A 13,891-nucleotide genomic window follows, 5' to 3' on the forward strand; every position below is an offset into this window, starting at 1 on the left:
ATAGTAGTAATAGTAATAATAAAATATATGACCATAGCTAATTTAACTAACCAGAGCCTTAAATAACTAGAGCTTGCTAAGTTCTTGGCATTTTACAAGCATATATCATTTAATTCTCATCACGACTCTAAGAAATAGGTCCTATTATCATAACCATTTTTCAAGGAAGGAAAATAAGGCTGAGGGGGAGTAAAAGGAAATAACTGCCCAGCCATACTCAGTCACTAAGTGCTGGTTTCAACCTCAGCAGTCTAACTCCAGAGTTTTCAGGTTTTAAACCACTGTGTGTGATATGGATAGAGTAGGATGATTAAATAGTCAGTTTTTAAAATCCCACTAGGGAATTAAAGACAAGGAATTTTAAGGGCATTTTGGAGACTGCGGCAAGCTCAGGACCACTCAAGAAAAGAATCCAGTAACCTTGTAACAGTGTACACTACCTTAAGGAAAGTCCAGATGCATCTAAGCACCACACTCAATCCACCAACCCCAAAAGCTGGAACACAAGACAATAGATATGGGGTCTGAATCTTCTTACCTGAGGTCAGGGAGTTAATATTTATTGAGGAGCAGCATTTCTGCATGTAGCCAAGACAGAAATATAGGTGAAAGGGGTGGAGCGGGGGGACTAGGTGAAAGGGGATAGTATACAGAAACCTGATTGAATTACCATATTCGAGTATATGCTACCACCCTTTTTCTAACACAGATATGATTTAAATAGCTCCATGACAGTCCCAGTTAAACCACATAGGTTCAAAGGAGGAACTATAATGTAAACCTTGACATCTATCCCCAAATGAGGAAGACACTGGTCTTCTCTCCTCCACATCTTTTTCTTTGATTATAAAAATATAGCCCTCTTTGTTCTCGGGGCTACTGTATTCCTTTGTCAGCCTGCTGTGTCTCTCACAGGCGACCTAGACTAATAAACCCACTCTTTGCCTGTCACTTTCCTTCATGCTGAATTCTTTCTGCTGTAAGACAAAAGAACATGAGCTTCAATAAGTCCTGACACCAGGGGAGCTGTTTCTGTCTTTCTTTCTTTTTCTTTTTTTCTTTTTTGGTCTTTTTAGGGCTGCACCTGTAGCATATGAAAGTTCCTAGAGTTGGGGTCTAATCAGAGCTGTAGCTGCTGGCCTACACCACAGCCACAGCAACACCAGATCTGAGCCACGTGTGCAACCTACATCACAGCTCACAGCAACGCTGAGCTTAACCCACTGAGCGGGGCCAGGGATCAAACATGTGTCCTCATGGATGCTAGTCAGATTCATTTCCACTGAGCCATGACAGGAACTCCCAGGTGAGAATTTTCAATTAAAAGACAGTGGATTCAAGTCTCCTCCTAAGTCAGGGATCATGGGTTCAAGTCTCAGTTGGAGGTGTGGGTGGATTCAAGTCCCAGCCTGTGGATTAGAGTCCCAATTTGAGTTTTGGCTAGGTTAAAGTCCCACCCGGAAGGAGAGTGGTTTCTGTGTATGAGCCTATTTAACCCTCAGGAAGATTCTCTGAAGTAGGTTATTACTGTTCCCATACTAAACTGGACAAAAGTGAAGTGAAGAAACATTAACTGAATCACCCAACATTTGCATTTTGTAAGTGGGACATCTAGGTCTAGCTGGAACCCAGATTTGGGAACTAGGAGAGCTGGGGTTTTTGACTCCTCTTCCTCTGCATCCCACATCCATGCAGACCCCAGAGTCAGTCCAGCAGAACCCCATCAGATTTAAGGGGAGGCCAAGCTGAAGAGAGAGGAAACCATCAATACTGGCATCTTGAGCAGCTGCCAAGTTTTCCCTGACTGGGACTTGAAGGCCACTCACTGCCTAGGGAACCAGGTTTCTACTCTAGCTGTGACCAGAGTGATGACTGATAACTTTGTAATGGTAACTTTCTTGGGAAAGCTAATAGAATGCATGGCAAGAGAAAACACTTTCACTTAGCAACACGGGGAAAAATTGTCTGAATGAACTGAAAGACCTCAGCAGGCTTTTTATTTTATTTTTTTATTTTTTTTTTTTTTGCCTTTTCTAGGGCCGCTCCCTCGGCATACAGAGGTTCCCAGGCTAGGGGTCTAATCGAAGATGTAGCCACCGGCCTACACCACAGCTCAGGGCAACGCCGGATCCTTAACCCACTGAGCAAGGCCAGGGATCAAACCTGAAACCTCATGGTTCCTAATCAGATTCGTTAACCACTGCGCCAGGACGGGAACTCCTCAGCAGGCCTTAAATTAGGGCATTCAAGGGGGACACAGGGTATCCTTAAAAAAGGTCTAGAAAATTGGCTTGGAATTGAGCTAGGATATATGGTGTGTGTGTGTGTGTGTGTGAGTGTGTGTGTGCACGCGCACGCACATACATATTGCTATGTATCTATGTCTGTATATATGTACCTACATACAAATATATATATATAGTAGGATATGTGCATACTTTTCATCAGTTTTTTAGTATTTTCCACCCCACCATTGATTTCATGACATGAGTTTAAAGTGGGACCTACCAGAATGGCTGCTTTTATTCAGGTATGGATATAAAGTATTTCAGATACATCATGATTTCAGAGATATTAAAATGTGTACATATACAATTCGTACAATTTTTTCATCCTACCTGATCGTTGCTATCAGTATAAAAATATGCTCTTTCTGCTCCTATTTAAGAAAGAAAGAGGGGACTTCTCACTGTGGCACAACGGGATCAGCAGCATCTCTGCAGCACCCGGATGCAGGTTCGATCCCAGCCCTGCACGGTGGGTTAAAGGATCCAGCATTGCAATAGCTGTGGCGTAGATTGCAGCTGAGGCTCAGATCTGATCCCTGGCCCAGGGATCACTCCCTCCTTCTAGACGTGCTTTCCCCTCTTGGCTTCCAGGACATCTCCCTTCTCAGTCTCAGGACAGGCTTTCCTCTCCTGAGGAAACGGGTCCTCCTTTCCTCGACCCCTCAGTGTTGCCATGCTCCAGGGCTCAGCGCTGTATCCTCTTCCCCTCTCTATATTCATTCACTCCCTTGATGATGTCATTCTCAGTGTTATGGGTTGAAATTACAAAGCTATGTTGAAGTCCAATATCTTGGAATGTGACCTTATTTGGAAATAGGGTTACTGCAGACACAATTAGTTAAGGTGAAGATGAGGTCCTGGTGGAGTAGGGTGGGTCCTTAATTCAATATGACTGTCGTTCTTTGAAGAAGAGACACAGAGATAGAGATACACGGAGAAGGGTAGGAGAGAGCAACATGTGATGACAGAAATAGAGATTCAAAGTGCTGCATCTACAAGCCAAGGGACACCAAGGAGAGCCAGCAAATCCCCGTAAGCTAGGAAGAGGCAAGGAAGGATTCTGTTCTGCATGTGTCGAGCATGGCCCACTGATATTTTATTTGGGGATACCTAACCTCTAAAACTGTGAACCAACAATTATTCCTTGCTTTGAGCCTCCCAGTTTGTAGCACCTCATTACACAGTCCTAGAAAACTAACATGTCTACTCCTAGCTCTAGAAGCTAGTCTATCCCTTGAAGATTCCCCAGGTTTTTTGGCCACATCCACAGCATGTGGAAGTTCCTGGGTCAAGGATTGAACCCAAGTCACAGGAGTAACAGCCGTGAATCCTTAACCACCAGGCCACCAGGGAACTCCTGAAAATCCCCAAATTTATGTCTGTGGCTCATACTTCTTTTCAACTGTTTACTTCATATCCCCATTTGGATAACCAACAGGCATCTCAAACACAACGTGTCCAAACTGAATTTCTGATCTCCATCACTTACCTCCACCTGTAGGCTTCTCCATCTCCATTGATGACAACTCTATCCTTCCTGCTGTTCAGGACCATAGCTTTGGTGCAACCTTGACACTTCCTTTTTTTTTTTTTTTTTTTGTCTTTTGTCTTTTCAGGGTTGCAGGGCATATGGAGGTTCCCAGGTTTGGGGTCCAATCAGAGCTATTGCTGCCGGTCTACATCAGAGACACAGCAACACCAGATCCAAGCTGTGTCTGTGACCTATACCACAGCTCACGGCAATGCCGGATCCTTAACCCACTGAGCGAGGCCAAGGATCGAATCTGCAATCTCATGGTTCCTAGTCGGATTCTTTGCACTGCACCAAGATGGGAATTCCCCCCGCCTTTTTTTTAAAATCTTATACCCCACATCCAACATATAAGGAACTCTTATTACCCCTACTAATGAAATACCACGAATCCAACTCTTTCTCACCTCCTTCACTGTTAGCATCCAGGTCCAAGAAGCTGTTATCTTCTGTACAAATTTCTCTCAATTCTACTCCTGGTAGAAATCAAAGTCCTCACCATGGGCTGTGAGGCCCCATCAGAATGCCCTCTTCTCTCTTACCTGTGTGACCCCATCTCTTACCTGTCTAATCCTGTCTGATCCTGTCTCCTCCCGCTCCCCTGGCTTGCCCACTTTGCTCCAGCCACCTGAGCTTACTTGCTGTTTCTTGAAGATGCAAGGCACACTCCTTCCCTGGATCCTTTGCACTAGCTGATCTGTCTGTCTAGCTGATCTGTCTGCCTGGAATGACCTTTCTTAGACATCCTAATGATTAATTCCCTCACCTCCTTCAGGCCTTTGCTCAAGTATCAGATTCTCAATAAGCCCTACTCTAATCGTCCTGTTTTTTTGTTTTGTTTTGTTTTTGTTTTTTGCTTCTTAGGGCCACACCCTCAGCATATGGAGGTTCCCAGGCCAGGGGTGAAATTGGAGCTGTAGCTGCTGGCCTACGCCACAGCACAACAACACCACATCTGAGGTGCGTCTGTAACCTACATCACAGCTGGATCCTTGACCCACTGATCAAGGCCAGGGACCGAACCTGCATCCTCATGGATGCCAGTCAGATTCATTAACCGCTGAGCCATGACAGGAACTCCCCTAATGGTCCTGTTTATTACTGAAAACCACCCTCTATCATCTGTATGTGGATCTTCCTTATCTTGCTCTAATTTTGATTAGAATGGACACTCCTTGAGGGCAGGAATCTTTGTCTTTTTGTTCACTGATGTATCTCAAGTGTACATGAAATGTGCTCAAAAAATACTTGCTTAGATGAAAACACATATATATGAATATTTGGATATATTTATCAAGTGTTTAACTGCATTCTTGTTTTAAAATTACATATTTAAAATAAGGAAATAATATCTACTTTTTATAAACTATTCAATACAGAAAGTGCATAAAGTGTAAAGTGAAAAATAAAAGTGCCTGTTTCCAATAATCCACATCCAAATATAATCACTATTTCTGGTTTGGTGTGTGAAAATTGATCAAGGGAAACCCTCTAAAATAAATTCAAGAGGCCAGAAGGGGGAGCCCTCAGGCAGACCCATTCCATCACATTCACAGGAAGTATTGTCAATTACAGGCAGAAGAACCATCAACAGGAAGGTATCATCACCTACAGGTCCCAACAGGAAAAGATGAACACTGCATCACCTAAGAAGTCCACTACTCCGGCAATTCATCCAATGAGAAACAGTCATCACCCAGAGCTCTCACTGTTCTCCAATGTACTGTCCCTCAAAACAATCCCTCCCAGTTCCCTTTTCTGTAAAATAATGTTGCTCTTCTTTGTCTGTTGGAAACTTGCCTGGGGTTTTTGCTGTGGCTTGCTTGTCTCGAATTGCAATTCTCTGCTATTCTTGAATAAACTCGTTTTTGCTGGTAAAATAACTCATTGGTTTGTTGGTTGTTTTGCTCATTTGTTTAGGGCAGCACCTACAGCATATGGAAGTTCCTGGGCCAGGGGTTGAATCTGAGCCACAGGTGCAATCTATGCTGTAACTGTGGCAACACAGGATCCTTTAATCCACTGCACTTGGCCAAGGATTAAACTCACTTTCTCTGCAGCAACCAGAGCATTGCAGTCAAGTTCTTTTTTTTTTTTTTTTTTTTTTTTTTTGTCTTTTTGTCTTTTTGTTGTTGTTGTTGTTGCTGTTGTTGTTGCTATTTCTTGGGCTGCTCCCGCGGCATATGGAGGTTCCCAGGCTAGGGGTTGAATCGGAGCTGTAGCCACCGGCCTACGCCAGAGCCACAGCAACGCGGGATCCAAGCCGCGTCTGCAACCTACACCACAGCTCACAGCAACGCCGGATCTTTTAACCCACTGAGCAAGGGCAGGGACCGAACCCGCAACGTCATGGTTCCTAGTCGGATTCGTTAACCACTGCGCCACAACGGGAACTCCTGCAGTCAAGTTCTTAACCCACTGTACCACAGAGGGAACTCCCCCACTGTTTCATTTTTAAAGTCAACAGGTATATATTCTTCTAGATTTTTACGTGCATGCAGATGTGCACACAGATACATATATGCTTATGAAAATGAGATAATACTACTTAAGTATTTTCTAGAACATTTTCATTGACTGTATCACAGGTAAATTTCCATATCAGCACAGATAGACCTATTTTATTATTTTTAATCGTTTTTTATATGTACTGCACAGATAGCTAAGATTTTTTTAAATGATGGAGCAAACATCATCAGTTTTTAATTTGAGATATGAACTATTTGGGAAAGAGACTGTCCCACTTACTTTTATCTATAAATAAATTATTTTTAAAAAGCCATTTGTAAATAATATTACTAATGAATAGATAATTAAGAAAATAAGCACTTTGGGAGTTCCCATTGTGGCTCAGTGGAAACAAATCTGATTAGCATCTGTTAGAACACAAGTTCAATCCTGGGCCTTGCTCAGTGCGTTAAGGATCTGGCGCTGCTGTGGCTGTGGTGCAGGCTGGCAGCTACAGCTCCAATTTGACCCCTAGCCTGGGAACTCAATATGCCATGGGTGTAGCCCTAAAAATACCAAAAAAAAAAAAAAAAGAAAAGAAAAGAAAAAAGAAAAGTACTTTCATACTACCATCTAATAAAGCTAGTGCTAGAGATGGACCATTTATGTTGAAGCTATATAATGTACATACTAACAAGAGGCCATTCTTTACATTTACTAAGCTAGGTTGTGACTGGGGGGTCAGAGCTCTTTGGGTGACTCCACTCATGCTTCCCTGTTTTACTGCATCCAAAAATAGACACTGAATATACAGGTCTGACTGAAGCCTAGTGAGGCTGCAGAGGCAGGAGGGTGGAACACAATTCATATTGTATTCACTGAGCAGTTGAGAAGTCCAAGATCAAGGTACCAGTAGATCTTATATCTGGTGAGGATCTGCTTCCCAGGTTGCAGATGGCCATCTTTTTGTATCTGCACAAGGTAGAGAGCAGAGAGAAGCAAGATTTCTTGTCTCTTCTTTTTTTTTTTTTTTTTTCCTTTTGTCTTTTTAGGGCTACACCTGTGGCATATGGAGGTTCATATGCCACAGGCTAGGGGTCTAATCAGAGCTACAGCTGCTGGCCTACACCACAGCTCATGGCAACACCGGATCCTTAACCCACTGAGTAGGCTGGGGATCAAACCCACAACCTCATGGCTCCTAGGCCATGATGGGAACTCTTTGTCTCTTCTTATAAGTGTGTTAATCCCATTCATGAGGGCTCCATCCTCATGACCTAATCACCTCACAAAGGCCCTACCTGCAGATATCATCAGATGTGGGATTAGGCTCCAACATATGAATTTAGGGGAACGCAAACATTCAGTCCATTGCAGAATGTGTAAGTGTATATGTGTGGGTACACATAAGTATACACACACATCTGCATTTATTAAGCACCTACTTTATGTGGAATTTTCATTCATTATGTTACTTAATCTTCATAAGGATCTAGTGAGTCAAGTAGAACCACGGTCCCCAGTTTACAAATGTGGACACTGAGGCAGAGGGAAGTTTCATAAACTGTTTTGGTGGGGGTGGGAGAAAGGACTGATTACAGAATTGAAGTTCTCACTTCTGAATTCGAAATACAGATCTCTGTTAACTAGCAGCTCATCAGTCATCATGGGGACTATGAAATAATGCAAATAAAATGCCTAATAGGGAAACTGGAACTTAGTAGGAACCCAGCACATATTTGTCAGATACGAATATCTGTGTACTCGGCAGAAAGCATTTTTCAAAAAGTTGTCTGGGGGAGTTCCCTTGTGGCACAGTGGGTTAAGGATCTGGTATTGTCACTGCAGTGGCTTAGATGATTGCCATGGCACAGGTTCCATCCTTGGTCCAGGAACTTCCATATGCTGTGGGAGCAGCCAAAAAAAAAAAAAAAAAAAAGTTTCCTGGGGTGTTCCTGGGGGAGCAAAATGGGTTAAGGATCTGGTGTTGTCACTGCTGTGGCACTGTTGGATCCTTGGCCTTGAAACTTCCATGTGCTGTGGGCATGGCCACAAGAACGAAACAAACCAAAAAAAGTTGTCTGGGGAGTTCCCGTCGTAGCTCAGTGGTTAACGAATCCGACTAGGAACCATGAGGTTGCGGGTTCGGTCCCTGCCCTTGCTCAGTGGGTTAATGATCCGGCGTTGCCGTGAGCTGTGGTGTAGGTTGCAGTTGCGGCTTGGATCCAGCGTTGCTGTGGCTCTGGCGTAGGCCGGCAGCTACAGCTCCAAATGGACCCCTAGCCTGGGAACCTCCACATGCCGCGGGAGCGCCCCCCCCAAAAAAAAAAAGTTTAAAAAATAAAATAAAATAAATAAAAATAAATAGCCCTAAAAAAAAAAAGTTGTCTGGGTTTAATTAACAATTTTACACAGATAATCCTCCATCCTAAAAGCAAAAGATTGTCTACAGAAATTTTTAAATGCCCATATCTCCTAATTCTTCTTCCTTCTCTATTGCTATCCTCCACACACACGCAAACAGGGCAGATGTTTCAAGCTGAGACTGTTGCAAGTGAGGTCTGCAACCCACAGAACCCTGGATGGCTTCACTCACAGGCAGATGTGACCCAGAGTAAAACCCAACCCCATGAAATCAGTTTGTGGGAATATTTGCTCCCTTTTCCTTTCCTGGTTTTCAGTTTGCTAGAGCTATTTTATCAGACACGCTGTGTCCATGTCTTCTTTCCTAAGGCTCCTCCAACATTTTCTGGAAGTATGCACAGTGTGAAGGCACTAAACTGCTCACATGTGTCGCAAAAGACAAAAGAACTGAGGAGTTCCCTGTTGTGGCTCAGCAGTAACAAAACCACTAGTATCCATGAGCATGTAACTAGTCGGGTTCGTAACCCCTGAGCCACAATAGGAATTCCTATATCTCACTTTTATCCATAACTTTCCTCACCCAGAGAAAAGCCAAAGGATCTGTAAGACCCTGCACCATCCTGTTTCCTCTCTGAACTCAGATGCAATTTCTCTACCTCTTACTCATGCTTCTCAAGCCACACTCGTCTCACTGTCCCTTTAACAACCTAAATATGCTTTCTCCTCAGGGCCTTTGCACTAGCTCTTCTCCATGCCCCAGACTCTCTTTCTCAGATGTCTTCTTGGCTGACTCACTTCCTTCAAGTCTCTTCTCAAAAGACACCTTCTCAGTGAAGCTCTCTCTGATTACACTATTCAAGATCCAGCTCTACTCCTGTCACTTCATTTTCCCTCCTCAGCTTTATTTTTTTCTTATCATTTATCACTACCTAAAATGGAATATATTTTTATTGAGGCTTCTCCACCCAAGCATAAGCTCCATGAGGGCAGGGATTTTTGTCTTCCTTGTTTACTTGTAACTTTAGTGCCAGGAGCTGATATATCATGGCTACTCAGAAAACATTGTTGGGAGTTCCCTTTGTGGATCAGAGGAAATGAATCTGACTAGCATCCATGAGGAGGCAGATTCAACCCCTGGCCTCCCTCAGTGTGTTAAGGATCCGGCATTGCCATGAGCTGTGGTGCAGGTCACAGACAGGGTTCAGATCCCTCCTTGCTGTGGCTGTGGTGTAGACCAGCAGCTATAGCTCCAATTCAATCCCTAGCCTGGGAATCTCCATATGCCACAGGTGCAACCCTGAAAAGCCAAAGAGAGAGAGAGAGAGAGAGAGGGGGGGGGAGGGGGGGGAGAGAGAGAGAGAAGAAAATGCTCTTGAATGCAGGAATGAACAAGCAACAAAATTATGCTTGTTTTGGAGTTCCCATTGTGGCTCAGTGGTAATGATCCTGACTAGTATCCATGAGGACAAGGGTTTGATCCCTGGCCTCATTCAGTGAGTTAAGGATCACTGAGTTGCCATGAGCTGTGGTGCTGGTCATAGACATGGCTTGGATCTGGCACTGCTGTGGCTGTGGCATGGGCCAGCAGCTACAGCTCCATATTAGACCCCTAACCTGGGAACTTCCATATGCCTCAAGTATGGCCCTAAAAAGACAAAAAAAAAAATTATGCATATCTCAATATGTTAACCCTAATAGATGACATTGTGAAGAGGTCAGACACTTGCAGTTATAGATAGGATCACCATGAATATGACATAAAAATGCAGACCTGGTCACCTAACCTGTATTGGTAAATCCAACATCATAAGTGGCAGTGATTTTCCAAACTCATGAATAAATCTCAGTGAGGTTTGAGCAAATCGAAGTACATGCTTCCCTGAATTTACACAATAATGGCATTCATAAACAATCTGGTGCATAGCAGAACCACGTAAAACAAAACAAACAACATCTTTGTGCTCAGATTAAAACAGTTTGAATCTAGATTCAGAAAGTGACAGGTTTTTTGGGTGCGTGGGTCTTTCAAAAGTCGTAAGTAAGAGGAATTTTTTTTTTGCTTTGGATTGTATCATGTACAGCAAGACGTCTAGTATCCTTGGCCCCCACCCTCTAAATGCCAGGAGTGCCCTCTAATCATTGTGACTACCCCCAAATGTTCCCACAGATTTCTCAAAGTGTCATTTTGAGAACCACTGAAGGAGATGCTTTCTGTTCTAAGTAGCAGAGAAATAAACACACATAAGTTTAATAAAAGAGTATTTATTGGCAGTTCCCACTGTGGTGCAGTGGGTTGAGAGTTTGACTGCAGTGGCTCGGGTCACTGTGGAGACACGGGTTCAATCCCCAGCCTGAGCAGTGGGTTAAAGGATCCGGCATTGCCACAGCTGTAGCATAGGTTTCAGCTGCAGCTCGGATTCTATCCCTGGCCTGGGAAACTTCCATAAAAAATATATATTTATTGGGTCCTGTAACTGATGGGTCCAGGGGTACATCAACTTCAAGGAAAGCTTCATCCAGGATCCAATCATTTAGCCAGGACCTAAATTCTCCTATTTCTCACCTCCCAACACATACCTTTCTGTACTCTGTTTCCTAAGTTCTGGGTCCACCCAATATTCTCAGCAAAATGTCCTTGAGGCTTCATTCTGACTAGTCCCCATCCCTGAACCAATCACGTGGTTGAGAAGTGTGGGAAGTGCTGACAATCAGAGTCCACTCTGACTGTGGCAGTGGGAGAGGTCAATCCTATGTAAATCCCGTGGCTGACCCCCAGGGGGAGCAACGATTTCTTGAAGGAAATCTGAGGGTAACCTGCCAGCAGGAAAGGGAATGGATGCTGAACAGCAACTAGGTACCCACAACTCCTGAAGAGTCAGTATCTCTGGGAATGTAGCCTGAAACTCAGTAGCTTCACAAACTACCCCCAGGGATTCTTTTTTTTCAAAGAGCTTTATTGAGACACAATTTACATACCACAAAGTTCATCCATTTAAAATGTATAATTCATTGCTTTTTAATATATTCATAGTGGTGCAACTAACACCATAATCCAATTTTAGAACATTTTAATCACCTCCAAAAAAGACCCTTTACCCCATTAGCAGTCACTTCCATACCACTCCATCCCCAGCTCTTGGCAATTACTAATTGTCTTTCTGTCTCTTTAGATTTATTATTCCAAATATTTAATAGAAATGGAATTATGCAATATGTGACCTTTTGGGTCTGGCTTCTTTCACTTGCATAAATAATGTTTCCAAGGTCATCCATGTTGTAGCTTGTGTCAGCATTTCATTCATTTTTATGGCTGAATAAAACATCCATCGTGTGGTTAGGCCACGTTTTGTCTATCCATTCACCCATGGTCAGATATTTGGGTAATTTCCACTTTGGGGCTATTATGAATAATGCTGCTATGAACATTTATATACATATTTTTGTATGATGTATATTTTTATTTCTCTCTACCTAGAAGTGAAATTCCTGGGTCATATGGTACCTTTATGTTTCATATTTTGAGGAGCTGCCAAACTGGTTTCTAAAATGGTTGCATCATTTGACATTCCCACCAGCATGTACAAGCGTTCTTATTTCTCCGCCTCTTCCATAATGTTTGTTATCTTTTTCATTACAACCATCCTGTGGGTGTAAGGTGGAAACTTACTGTTTTTTCTTTTTTTGTTTTGTTTTGGCCATATCCATAGCAAGTTCTAGAGCCAGGGATTGAACCCCAGTCACAGCATCAACCCAAGTCTCTGCTGTAACAATGCCGGATGCTTCACCCACTGAGCCACAAGAGAACTCTGGAAGCTTGTTGTTCTGACTAATGACATCCAGCTGCTTTTCATGTGCTTATTGGCCATTTGCACACCTTCTTCAGAGATAGGTATGTTCAGATCCTTTGCCTATTTTAAAAATGGGCTGTCAACCTTTTCATTATTGAGTTGTAAAAGTTCTTTATTATAGTGTGGATACATGTCCTTTATCAGATATACGATTTGCAAATAATTTATCCCATCCTGTGAGTTGTCTTTTTTCTTTTTTTCTTTTTTTAGGGCTACACCTGCAGCATATGAAAATTTCCAAGCTAGGGGTCAAATTGGAGCTGTAGCTGCTGGCTTATGCCACAGCCACACCAACACCAGATCTGAGCCACATCTGTGACCTACACTGCAGCTTGTGGTAATGCCAGATCCTTAACCCACTGAGCAAGGCCAGGGATCAAACCCATGTCCTCATGGATACTAGTCTGGTTCTTAACCCACTGAGTCACAATGGGAAATCTTTTTTTTTTTTTCCTCAGTGTGCAGTGCCTTGATGTGGGCTCTCAGTACCCAGACCAGGAATTGAACCCAGGCCAAAGTGGTGAAAACACCAAATCCTAACCACTAGACCACTAGGGAACTCCTTCTTTTGTTTTCTCTTTCTCTTTTCTTTCTTTCTTTCTTTTTTTTTTTTTTTTTTTTTGCCTAGCCTGAGGCATGAGGAAGTTCCCAGCCAGGGATGGAACCCTCACTGAAACAGCAACCAAAGCCACTGCAGTGACAACACCAGATTCTTAACCCACTGCATCAAAAGAGGACTCCTTAAAGTTTTAACTTTTGATGAAATCTAGCATATCCAACTTCTCTTTAATTGCTTGTGCTTTTGGTGTTTTATCTAAGAAATCTCCAAGGGATACTTATAAATCCCAAAGTTTGGGAATTCCCATTGTGGCTCAGTGGAAATGAATCTGACTAGTATCCATGAGGATGCAGGTTCAATCCCTGGCCTCACTCAGAGAGTTAAGGATCCAGTGTTGCCATGAGCTGTGGTGTAGGTCGTAGACACAGCTCGGATACCCTGTTGCTATGCCATGGTGTAGGCTGACAGCTATAGCTCTGATTTGACCCCTAGCCTGGGAACCTCCATATGCTGTGGGTGAGGCCCTAAAAAGACAAAAAAAAAAAAAAAAAAAGCAGAGTTCTGAGAACCAGAAGCCTCTGAAGACATACTTAAATTATTTTTATTTTTTCATTAATATATTTTAAATGTTTTATTGGGTTAGGCCCTGGTCCTCTAGTGGTGCATAAACCAGGGTTCCTGTTCTCATGGAATTTGTGTCTACAAGTGGAGGTATACCATAGACAGACAGGAAAAAAATACATATATATATAAGTTGGGATAAATTTTATATTAGGGCTCTGAGAGAGACCAGAGGTTTAGATAGGTCAAGGAAGACTCCTCTGAGGTGGTGCCAATTTAAACTGAGATGTCA

At 43.0% G+C, this 13,891-nt stretch overlaps 1 long non-coding RNA gene across 1 annotated transcript in view; it reads left to right on the forward strand.

Moving 5' to 3' along the window:
• Positions 1–12,520, forward strand: part of LOC100525571 (uncharacterized) — a 46,042-nt gene extending 33,522 nt beyond the window's left edge. Inside the window, exon 3 of the long non-coding RNA XR_014843927.1 lies at positions 12,339–12,520. This is a non-coding gene — a long non-coding RNA (uncharacterized LOC100525571). The remainder of the gene's footprint in view (positions 1–12,338) is intronic.
• Positions 12,521–13,891: the final 1,371 nt, after the last annotated feature.

Source organism: Sus scrofa, chromosome 4 (genome assembly GCF_054392235.1).
Source record: "Sus scrofa isolate SSC_HxYL_T2T_F1_AM1 chromosome 4, Sscrofa_HxYL_maternal_Yorkshire_Landrace_v2.0, whole genome shotgun sequence".
NCBI classification, from domain to species: Eukaryota; Metazoa; Chordata; class Mammalia; order Artiodactyla; family Suidae; genus Sus; species Sus scrofa.